Source organism: Mus musculus, chromosome 7, assembly GCF_000001635.26.
Source record: "Mus musculus strain C57BL/6J chromosome 7, GRCm38.p6 C57BL/6J".
In the NCBI taxonomy this organism is placed as follows: domain Eukaryota; kingdom Metazoa; phylum Chordata; class Mammalia; order Rodentia; family Muridae; genus Mus; species Mus musculus.
Window position 1 is genome coordinate 62,443,237 of NC_000073.6, and position 11,866 is coordinate 62,455,102.

Below are 11,866 nucleotides of genomic sequence, written 5' to 3' on the forward strand. Positions count from 1 at the left end.
ATATATATATATATATATATATATACGCATATACATATATACATACATACATACATACACACATACACACACACACACACACATATGTACATTTGGACATTCCTACACACAGAGACAGATGCACATACACACAGGCACACAGATACTTCGAGAAGACTCTACACACACAGACACAGGCACAGACACAGGTAGACACACAAACACACACACAGTAATACACATGGGCACACTCATACAGACACATGCACACATAAATGCAAATAGAGACACAAATGCACGTGACATTTTAGAAACGAATGTATCACAGTTTCCTTGAAATTAACCAGTACTTCCTATCTAATACATTATTGTGCCTCACACTCATCCCTTCTCCTCCCCACACTGGGGCTTAATTCATGGTTTCTTTTTGTTTGAAATAGTTAATCCCTTGATAGTTTAATATTTAACTGGTTGCAATCTCGAGTTTTAATGATTCTTCTGATGGAAAGCCTATTTTTCCCATTTTTTATTAGGTATTTAGTTCATTTACATTTCCAATGCTATACCAAAAGTCTCCCATACCTACCCACCCCCACTCCCCTACCCACCCACTCCCCCTTTTTGGCCCTGGCGTTCCCCTGTACTGGGGCATATAAAGTTTGCAAGTCCAATGGGCCTCTCTTTGCAGTGATGGCTGACTAGGCCATCTTTTGATACATATGCAGCTAGAGACAAGAGCTCCGGGGTACTGCTTAGTTCATATTGTTGTTCCACCTATAGGGTTGCAGTTCCCTTTAGTTCCTTGGGTGCGGAAAGCCTATTTTTAAAACCCCAAATCCCCCTGTGCTGGGGTGTCAAGTCTCCATAGGCCCAAGGACCTCCCCTCTCATTGATGCTAGATAAGGCCATCCTCTGCTACATATGTAGCTGGAGCCATGGATCCCTCCATGTCTACTCTTTGGTTGGTGGTTTAGTCCATGGGAGATCTGGGTAGTCCAGGTAGTGGATAATGTTCTTCCTATGTGGTTGCAATTCCCTTCAACTCCTTCAGTCCTTCCCCTAGCTCTTCCATTGGGGTCCCTGGGCTCAGTTCAATGGTTGGCTGAGAGCATCTGTATCTGTATGAGTAAGGTGCTGGCGGAACCCTCTCAAGCGACAGCCTTTCTTTGATTCAACCACAGGGTTCTCTGACTTCAGTTCATTGGTTGGGTGTGATTATTTGCATTTGTCTCAGTCAGCTGCTTGTTGGGCCTCTCAGAGTACAACTACGGTAAGCTCCTGTCTGTAAACACACCATAGCAGCAGTAATAGTATCAGGTCTTGGAGCCTCCCCTTGAGATGGATCTCAAGTAAGGCCTGTCACTGGACTTCCTTTCCCTCAGCGTCTTCTCCATTTTTGTTCTTGCAATTCTTTTAGACAGGAAAAACTCCGGGTCAGAGTTTTTGACCTGGACCCCTGAGATTTTTCGGACATTGAGCCACCAACCAGGATGTATACACTAGCCTGTCGGAGGCCCTCAACACATATACAGCAGAGGAATGCCTCGTTTGGCCTCATCGAGAGAAGATGTGCCTAACCCTCGAGAGACTTGAGACCACAGGGAGTGAGGAGGCCTGGTGGGGCTGGGTGGGTGGGTGAGGTGGGTACATTCTCTGGAAGACATGGGGAAGGAGGAATGGGACAAGGAACTGTGGGAGGGTGGACTGGCAGGGGGATAATGACTGGACTGTAAAAAAAAAAAAAGCAATAAGAAAATAATGGTAGCTAAAACAAGATCCCAGTACTAGATTCCTGCATTCATAATGAAAGAATATTATAACAGGAAAAAAGAGAAAATTTGGTGCATACAAACTATGGAATACTATTTAGCTTTAAAGAAAAACGAGTCAGGCAGTGGTGGCACATGCCTTTAATCCCAGCACTTGGGAAGCAGAGGCAGGCGGATTTCTGAGTTTGAGGCAAGCCTGTTCTACAGAGAGAGTTTCAGGACAGCCAGGGCTATACAGAGAAACCCTGTCTCAAGAGAGAGAGAGAGAGAGAGAGAGAGAGAGAGAGAGAGAGAGAGAGATGAAATCAAGAATTTTGCCAGTATATTGATAGAACTAGATTACATCAAATTGAGTGAATTAACTCAGATCAATAAAGACAAAACACCATATATTCTCTCTCATTAGAAACTCATAGCTCTATCTAATAAAAAATTTAAAAAAGAAACTCATCACTCCTACTCTTCAGATATGAAGTTTATAGACAGCTTTTAGTAACTACAGAAGACAGAAAATAAAAGGGAACCTTTGCCAGGATAGGAAGATGTCAGAGAGCAATAGATAAGGTAGTTTCTGGGTACAAGTGATTTGAAAGGAATAGTGGGAATAGTCTGTCCTTGTGGAGGGGAGGAGGGGAGGAGGCAAATACAGGATGGAGGAGGGCAAAATAACACTAAGAATGTCTGAAAATGCCATATATAATTGTACTATACTACATATGAATGGGAAAGTATCTGGTCAGGACCCCCAAGATGAAGTTCTCAGCACAAAGGAGATTTATTTGTCCTAGAAGGACAGAGGGCTGAGAATAATAGGCAAAGGCAGGAGATGGAGGATGTTGAAAAAGGGAAAGGAACAAAGGAGAGGGGGAGGGGTATTTTTCCTATAGTAACAAAGAACTGCCTCTGAATAGAGAGGAGACAGATGTGGCACATAGAAAAATGGCACAAGAGGAAGCCCTGTGTTAGAAGGCAGTGTGTGTGATTTTAATTGGGCATGCTAATTAGGTGAGTCAAAGGGGGATTTTGCTCACTGGACTTCAGCAGGAGGAAGTGGCCAACCAAATAAGGGAATAGAGCTTGGTGGCTAGCTTTAGGAATGTAACCTAATAGTTTACAGCATGGGAGAGGGAGCAGGACAGAAGGCCAAGGCCTTGAGAATCATGACTGCCACACTCAAGCTGGAGAGGGTCCCTTTAATATGAATCCCGAAACTATAATACATATAATTCTGTATATAACTATATGTAAGTAGTTTTTAAGTAAGGTTTCTCACCAGAGTGACAATACTCCCTCCAAGAGCCAGAGATCACCTAACAAATCTCCAAATACCAGATACAAGAAGCCTTCATTTGAGTTGTTGGGCAGTGATAACAAACAGACTTCCAACATATACACCTATTGCTATTGTACTTGTTGCATCCCAGGGATGGAAGGTAAGTCCTTATTTCTGAAAATATGATGCACTTCATTATCAGGGCCCAGAGTCCGGTCCACTGGAACTGTCCTGACTGTCTCCTCCCTGAATATTAGCTTTCATAGAAGCAGGAGGTGTCATGCCACCTTCCAAATGAACAGAAAACAATAATCAATCAAAATGCAGAGTTGTAAATCCCTGTCACCAAGGATCCTTTTACTAAATGACCTTGCGAGAAGGCACATTACAAAGGAGGGAGCAGAATGATGGTAAGAGCCAGATGATCAAGGATTTTCCTTTGAGATTGTATTTCCTAGTAATGTCAGCAGCTATGCACATTAAGTCGTAACAACAACATGGCTGCTCAAACATGAGCGGAACTAAGACAATGCGAATAATAGGCCAAAGTAGTCAGGGAAAACTCCATGAGGCCTCAATCTTCATAAAGTACTGCAGGTAACTAACATATGCTGAAAACAGGAAAAATCGTCTTCCTGAGGATAGCATACCAATTGGTTGTCCAGTTTGAGAGAGTCTGGTAAGAAAACATTCATGCAATAATATTTTGCAGATCAAGCCTGTCGTATTTAGAAATATATATGTACATATATACACAGGTACGCATGAAATAAGAGTTAATGGGAAAAAGAAGCCATGAATTTGTAAGAGAGCTAGGTGGTGTGTTTGGGAGGATAGAATTTGGAGGAAAGAAAGAGAAGGGATACATGTAATAATTATATCGTTACTTCAAAAATAAATAAAAATGTATTGATTATATAAACAAAGAAGAAAGAAAGAGGAAGAAAGAAAGAAAGAAAGAAAGAAAGAAAAGAAAAGAAAAGAAAAGAAAAGAAAAGAAAAGAAAAGAAAAGAAAAGAAAAGGAAAGAAAAGAAAAGAAAAGAAAGAAGGAGAAAGGTCCCTACCCAAAAGTTTCTAGTTAAGTAGGCAAAAGTTTAGAAGAATACCTTTTAATCACTTGGAAACATAAAAACACAAGTACCAAGTCTCATTTCCTGTGTACTGTGATAGTGAATATCATGTTCAAAATTTGTACAATTGTTCTTAAAGAATGAATGAAAAAATTATTTCAGTTTGTAAGCCACAAACTTCTGAAATGTACTCTTTGTTGGTAAAGTTGCCCAAGACAGATGACTTTCCCAGAATAGATAGGATTATTTTAAACAATTGCCTATCATTATACATTTTACTATGTCTACTAGTCTTATAAGAGAGTGGGTTCAGGAAAATACACATAATTTTTCTTCTGTTAAAAAAATAGTACTTGTTTGTTTGCTGGAGAAAACTGAGATATCTGCAATGGGTCTGGTATAAAAAAAGATACCTCACAGCAAAGATAGTATGTGATCTAACCCATCCATCAAAACTTATATCTTTGAAACTTTGTGTGGCTTCCCAATAAAAGGCCTGAACTAATACTGTTAGGTGCAATGTCTTGCTGTCCTGGTGCCAGGTGCCAATCATTCCATTGTCAGAGTCTGAATAAAACTCTCTTACTGTTAAAATTTACTCATTGTTGTATTGGTGAATCACTGAATGATGCCAGACCCATAAGAGTACAACAAACTGTTCATATTATCATTTCTTAAATTATAAACCATTTTCCTCTTTATGTGTTACCATTAGTACAGCACATGGGAACTTGGAACATACACTTATCCTGTGCAATTTGTTCTTCTATTTCTTCTCAATTATAAAAAATGTCATGGAGAACTGATAAGCATCATTTAACACTATAATTTAATGAATGTTACAGTTTTGGGCGTGGTATAATGCACACTGACCACTGTATGGTCTAACTGGAAAATTTATGACATATAGCAATAAATAACAGCCCATTTTTATGAACAATGTTCTACTAAGCACAAACAAGTATCTGTGCTACAGATATTACTTTCTGAACTGAGATGTGCACATTTGTTATGCTTTTCTGCACAAGTCTCCTCTATCTGTGAAAGGACAACATAAACCCCATTTGTCCTCATTTAAGGACCACATTTGTCTCCATTTTGAGGACCAGGACTGATTTCCAGACAGGCTGTAAGGGCCCAGTTTCAGAAATAGACCACAAGTCGCAGAAATTAGATCCTAAGACGCCAGCTCTAGGAACAGACCATAAAATCCTGAACAAGATCATAAATCCCTCTCCCAAAGATCAGCCTGGGGATAACTACAAAAAATGGGGAAATATCTTATCTCAGAATGGGACATCTGAGCTGGACAGCCCTATTTCATCACATGAATGAAGGCTCATGGAATAGGACTGGAGACCACCTGTGACCCCCTAGTACCCACCAATGAAATTTTAGATTCCTTAATCCTTCTAGAGTCCTAGGGTTCCCTATAAGAAGGCATGCTTGCCTTTATCTGTCATTGCCATTTCAAAGAATGATTGACCCCCGCATGATAATTGTTTCTGTAGAATAAAGGTTCTTTGTTTGGGCATACTGAGTCTGGGGTCTTCCATCAGCGATTTTTGGACCTTTACATCTGTACAATAATTATTAGTAGAAAAAAAAAGCAGGACAAACATTTCTGACTAAGTTGGTCAATGATTTTTTACACAAATCTCAAAGTCAAATCAATTGTGAATCGCATGAAACTACAAAGATTTTTTTCCACTCAATAAAAATGATCAATAGCTTCCAAACTTTATCAAGAATTACACAGAGAGTGTTGAAATATATATTTGCCCTTTCCTTATAAGTATGAATATACATTTTTTTCAGTTAAGGTTCTGGTCCACGTTTGATATAGGTGATGCAATCTCAGTTATGTTCTGACCCTGACAATGGAAAGAGGAGACTGAAAGATCCAGATAATGACTTTAGTTTAGAATCAGGCCACAGGGCTACCCTCTGCTCAATGCAAAAACAACACCTTCTTATTCCAGTTCTTCATCTATCTCTATTAGACAAAAAGAGTAAAGCCAAAGGTTTATCACATGTTTATATCCTGGAGAAATTACTGCTAGGAAATAAACACACACTGCTAGCTTTCATGTTTCCTGGTCAACAGTGCCTCCTAAGTACCATTGTCCTCTTTCCAAATGAGGGCTCTCTGTATGGTTACCCTTTCTTTTTCTTCCAAAGTGACTTTGTGTACACAAAAATAACATTTCTGGATAATTCTTACTTACTTAAACTTGAAAGAGAATTACAGTCATGATAAAGACAGTATCATTCAGAAACCCAGAACAGTGGACCTCATCTAATGACTGGGCAAACAGCAGATAACTTTGTTCCAGAAAGAATTCTGTTCATCTGTGAAAGGTACAGAGTAGATATTTGATGATACCTTGGGATAACATATAAGATAATTCTCTGACTTGTTGAATCTTAATTCTATTTGAATGCTTAGCTGCCATATATTTCCTAACCATTGTTCTGTGGTGAGTTAACATCATATCACAGAAATCCTCTAAGGTGGGGATGAGGAACTATCCCACCAAAACATCTGAATCCTAATAGTCCTGATATAATCTCTCTTCCTTTTTATTTTCAGGGACTGGTGAAAAAAATGCATCTTAAAATCCAAGGGAAAATATTCCAACACTGAAAGGGTCCGACACCTAGAGAAAAGCATGAGGCAGAGACTCACAGTTACTACCCAATATCTACCCTTTACTCACATTTAAAGGTTGCCAAAGTGGTAATATTTATAATCTTAAAAACCTAAAATCTGAGTTCAAAAATACGATTTTTAGAGTACTGATATGTTCTGAAAATGTAAAATTCCACATCCCATGTGATGAGTTATAGTGAAAATGCTGCAGGAATCACTGAGAGGCTAAGTGTATGATGTGGAAGAAAAACAGAAATGAACTCACTATTGAAACTTTCTCCCAATCAATCCCTTGTCATATCTAAATATGATGAACTATGAAATTATTTGCAAATCCAAAATGACTGCGATACATCGAAAGCCAGGGTACTAAATATTTCAGACATGGAACACACATCATTAATATGAGACTGTTTTAGTTAGAACTCTGCAGTGAAACAGAAACAATAGAACATACTGTAATACAAAGGGGATTTATTAGATTACCTGACATTATATGCACTGAACAGTTCAACAGTGGCCACCTGCCTGCTGGAAAAGCTTGCAACCCAGATTCTACTTAGTCTATGAGATTGGAGCCTCAGTAATTCCAAAGTAATCCAGAGAGACTAGAGGATTCCTTAAAAGTGACTGGTCTTCAAGCCACACTCGAAAGCCATAGAAAATAAAATATGATGTCACAGGTGGGTGGAGCAACAGCAGTAGCACCTGTCAAAGCATACTGTCATCATGGAGCGAAGGAAGGTATCTTAGTTATGCTGACTATTGTGAAGAAGCAAAAACAACCAAAGATGGAACAAGCTTATTTTACTTACATTTCCACATCACCAAAGGAACTCAGGGCAGGATCTCAAGCAGGAGAATGGAAGTAGAGGCTGGTGCAGAAGCCAGGAAGGATTTCTTGCTTCTCACTGGCCTGCCCATGGCTTGCTCAGCATTGCATTACAAAACGCAGGACCAGTATCCTAGGTTGTTCCCAACCTTGATGGCTTGGGCCTCTTACATCAAGTACTAAATAAGAAAATGCTCTACAGGTGGCCTTAGAACATTTTGGAGGCATTTTCCCAATTGTGGCTTTCTTCTCTCTGATGGTTCTATCTTGTGTCAAGTTCATATAAAACTTAACAGCACACCTGATACTTTGTCAACTAGATAACCAAACACATCACTGTCGACTCACAGCCTTTCTTTCCTTGTACATCTCCAAGATTACACAATAATATTGACATTACAATTTTAAAAATTTTTATAAACTTAAAAAAGACCCACAGTCTTACAAATTCAAATACTGTAAGAGTTGATTCAGTCTTTTTAAAAAAATACTGCCCTTTTTAAAACCCGGTCTCTCTCAAACGTTGACTCCTAGAAAATCAAAAATAAATTAAATACTTTCTTATTTTAAGAGGAAAGAACGAGGGCTTAATCAAAATAGAATAAAAGCAAAATAATCTCCAACTGTGTAAATAAATCCAGTGTCCAATGACTAGGATACACTCATGACTGTCTGGCCTCCATCCAGTCCAGATCCCCTCTGGCCTGTGTCATTTCTCTAATTCCACCCACTGAAGTCAGACCACCCTAAGTTCAGGTTGTATTCACTCTTTCTGGTCATCCCATGGTAGTGGCATCTGCAGAATGCTGGGGTCTCACACTGCAAATGTGTTGGACATTCACCAATAGCCTTTCTTGGTCTCTCTCCAGGGACTCCAGGCCCTACTACCATACAGCAAGCACCAAGTCTCACCTACTCTGCAAGACCCCTTCATGCCTTCAAAACTAATACCTTCCAGACACTACCGATTTCAGCTACCAGGAAAAGGTACAACTTTGGCTGCCTCTAGGTCAAAACTTTGGTGTCCTAACTCTCAGGAAACACATCCCAGAAGATTTCATCTTGGTGATTCTGATCCTCTCTTAATCACCACTAATTTCTTTGCTCAAGCTGAAGAGCATCGATCGCCAAACGGTCCTATTAAATAAATAAACAGATCCGGTGCCAACTGTGTAGAAGTATCTGAGAGACTTGGGGCAGGTTCTCCAGAAAGCTGGTTATGCTAATAAACCTCAAATTTGTACCATTATTCATCTCTATGATTGAGTATTCTAGAAATATGGGGTGAAAATGGTAATCATCTGTATAAAATATTTTCATTCCTACTATAATTATTTTTCCTAAGTTCTCCCATGACAGTATTTCACTGATTAATATGTTAAGACTCTGAACTTTGAGATCCCAATATCATGTGCCATCCTTAATATCATTTTCACGTACCTTAAATAGTTTTGTCAGATGTCTACAACACAAACTTCAAACATTTTCCCCCCTTTCAGTTGGAAACATCCAACCTTTAACCACGAGACACATATTACTGATTACTGGGGTCATTGAAAAGCAATTTGTTTAAGTGAAGGAAGAGTAAAAAACATTTCTTTTTTAAAGATTGAAACCTGTTATTTGTCAGTTTACCTTTGTCAGCATGTAGCCTGCAGGCAAGGTGAACAAATCTGCCTGTGTGTTTGCCTTTCACAGCTTGAAGCCTATCCGAAAGAAAAACTTCCCGTCCCTTTGCATTTCTCAGCAGGAGTCCTAGCAGCTCTAAGTAAAAGCCAGATTTTTGCATATGAAATGGCTTTCCCAGGCTAGGAGGTTGGGGCAGGAGCTGGCTGAGTTTGGTTTTCTGTTAGTAAACTGTCTACCATCAACTCTAGCACAGGGACCATAGAAAAATAAATTTAAGATGGAAGTATAAAACTAATAGCCTCCATTACCAATAAAAACAACAGAGGTTTACCTCCTACCTGGACAGCCAGCCCTTGTCCCTTCTCCCTTCATGGTGTTCTCTATGGCTTTGTTGGAGACACTCTACTCTCTATTAAATCAGGTGTACTAGGACAATGAGAAACACCATAATTCATGTGAATTCCATGAGCAAGAAAGATAGCAACAGATACACTTCTTTGGCTCTGATTTTGTAGATTAGGAATAATGTTTTCATTCAGTAAGCCCATGTATGTTAGTTTGATTGGATACATTATTCATAGGAAATCTAAGTCAATACCCACAGTAAATATCTATACCCCAGGAAATAATTCACAGTGTTGACTTTCCAAGCTATACGTGATCCAGGGTATCTGAATTGAGTCCTGATCACTGGATCATCACCCAAGGAATGGTGGCATAGTATGGGTTTAGTTTTGGTGTCTGTTATTGGAGGATTTGCCATTAAGCAATAGCCAAAAAGTTCAGATTAAACTTTGATGAATTAAAGTCCATGTCTTTTTAACTGCTTGCATAAATTCCATCCCTAATACCACAATCAGTTTGTTCATGGGAACTTGGGCCCATATAATGTTAATCATAAAGATAGAAAGAGGAAGACCAGTGACGCAAATAATCATGTGCCAAATTAATTAAAGCAAGCCTTTTTTAAAAAAATTGTGTACATGGGATGCCTCCTCCTTAAGGCAGGGTTTGAGAGGTCAGCATTAAAGGTGAGAAAAATAATATTTGTAATATATAAATCTCAAGTGTAGAAGATTTTCAAATTGTTGATTTGGCAGGCAAAATAGGCAAAATGAGCAGAACATAACTGATAGATTATTTCTTCCCTGGTGAAATGAGCCAATAAGAACTAGATTAGATTATATTAAATGCAGGTTTATTGGGAGGTTGCTTTTGGGCAAGTTCACTGGCCCCAAGGCCGGAGGCCAAGGAAGTCACCGTGGGGAGAAGCTCCCAAGGACCAGCCTCGGAATGGGGAAGGTTCTGAGAAAGTGAGGTGCCTTAAGTTTGTATCTAAAACTACAGTCTTTTACTTTACATATCAATCTAGTCTTTTACTCCAACTTTCCTTTTGATTATATTATGAATCAGCATTCTGTGACCCCCAGCCCTTTGACTATTAACAGACAGCAAGCATACACTTTTTCTTAACATTGCAAATGAATCCAGGGATCTGTCTGCCTTTGTTAAGCACAGAATATAAGCTAGTTGGTCAGGACTCTGCCTTGAAATTAGGCTGATCTTGACTGAACTCAGGAATCTGCCTGCCGTTGTATCTTTCTGACAAACTGCCTCATAGTGTAGCTATGTTTGTTCCTTTAGATTTATGCAAAACCTCATAATTCATATTGCATCCTTATATTTTTGGATAGTTGAGAAATTGTATATATAGACTCATGTATTTAGAGTTCTTTCCCATAGTCTTAAGGGCTGTCCTGAAGGTCCCAGCATTTACCATTTTGCAGAGATATAGCAATATCTTTGACTCCTGGACTCATGCTCTTTTTAATTGTCATGGAGTTATCAACATTAACAAGGAGGGCATTCCTCAGAGGAATGTGAAAGATGTACATTTTTATACAAATAAGCATTACACACACAGCAGCAATTGACACTTGTGGATTCTCACTCTGGGGCCATGTCCCAGGGGCAGGGATGAGATCACACTGTCCCCACCAGGGCCATGCCAGGCCCTACAAGCAGTGGATGGGGAAAGAGAAGGAAAGGGCATGTGTACAGAGAGAGAGGGTAAAGAGAAGAGAGAGAGCAAGGAGACCAAAATGTCTGGATCATATAGGGAAGATCATCTGGGGAAAGAGCAGCTTAGCCCCCAGGGTAGAAAGTTTAGAGTTGGGAGTAGGATATGCCAGGTAGAAACAGAGAGATGCTCAGGAAATCTGGAGGACAGATCTGCTTTGATATTTAAAATATGCACTTCAGTCCCTTATCCCAAGGTCTGAAACTAAACAATAACAAATTAATCCTAAGAACGCCCAACAATGGTTGCAAGTTGGACATAATAACAGGCAAGTCATAGCAACGTGCCTTTTGAAACAAGGGTTGGGTGACATGTTGGTTATTAACTTTTGAAACAAGGACAGGACTATCATTCCTGGAACCCGCACTATAGAGCAATTTTAGGTAAAGTTAAAAGTGGGGCATAGTCCAAGCTTTGAGAAACAGACATTTAGTCCTCAACAGGAATGAACATAGTTTGTATTTATTGTAACATGAAACTTAAACCTAAAATGGAGGCAGTCTAGATCTTCAATGGCAATGAGGTCCAGGAAATACAACAAATGAGGCATCCCATATACTTGACACTGAAATCCCCACTA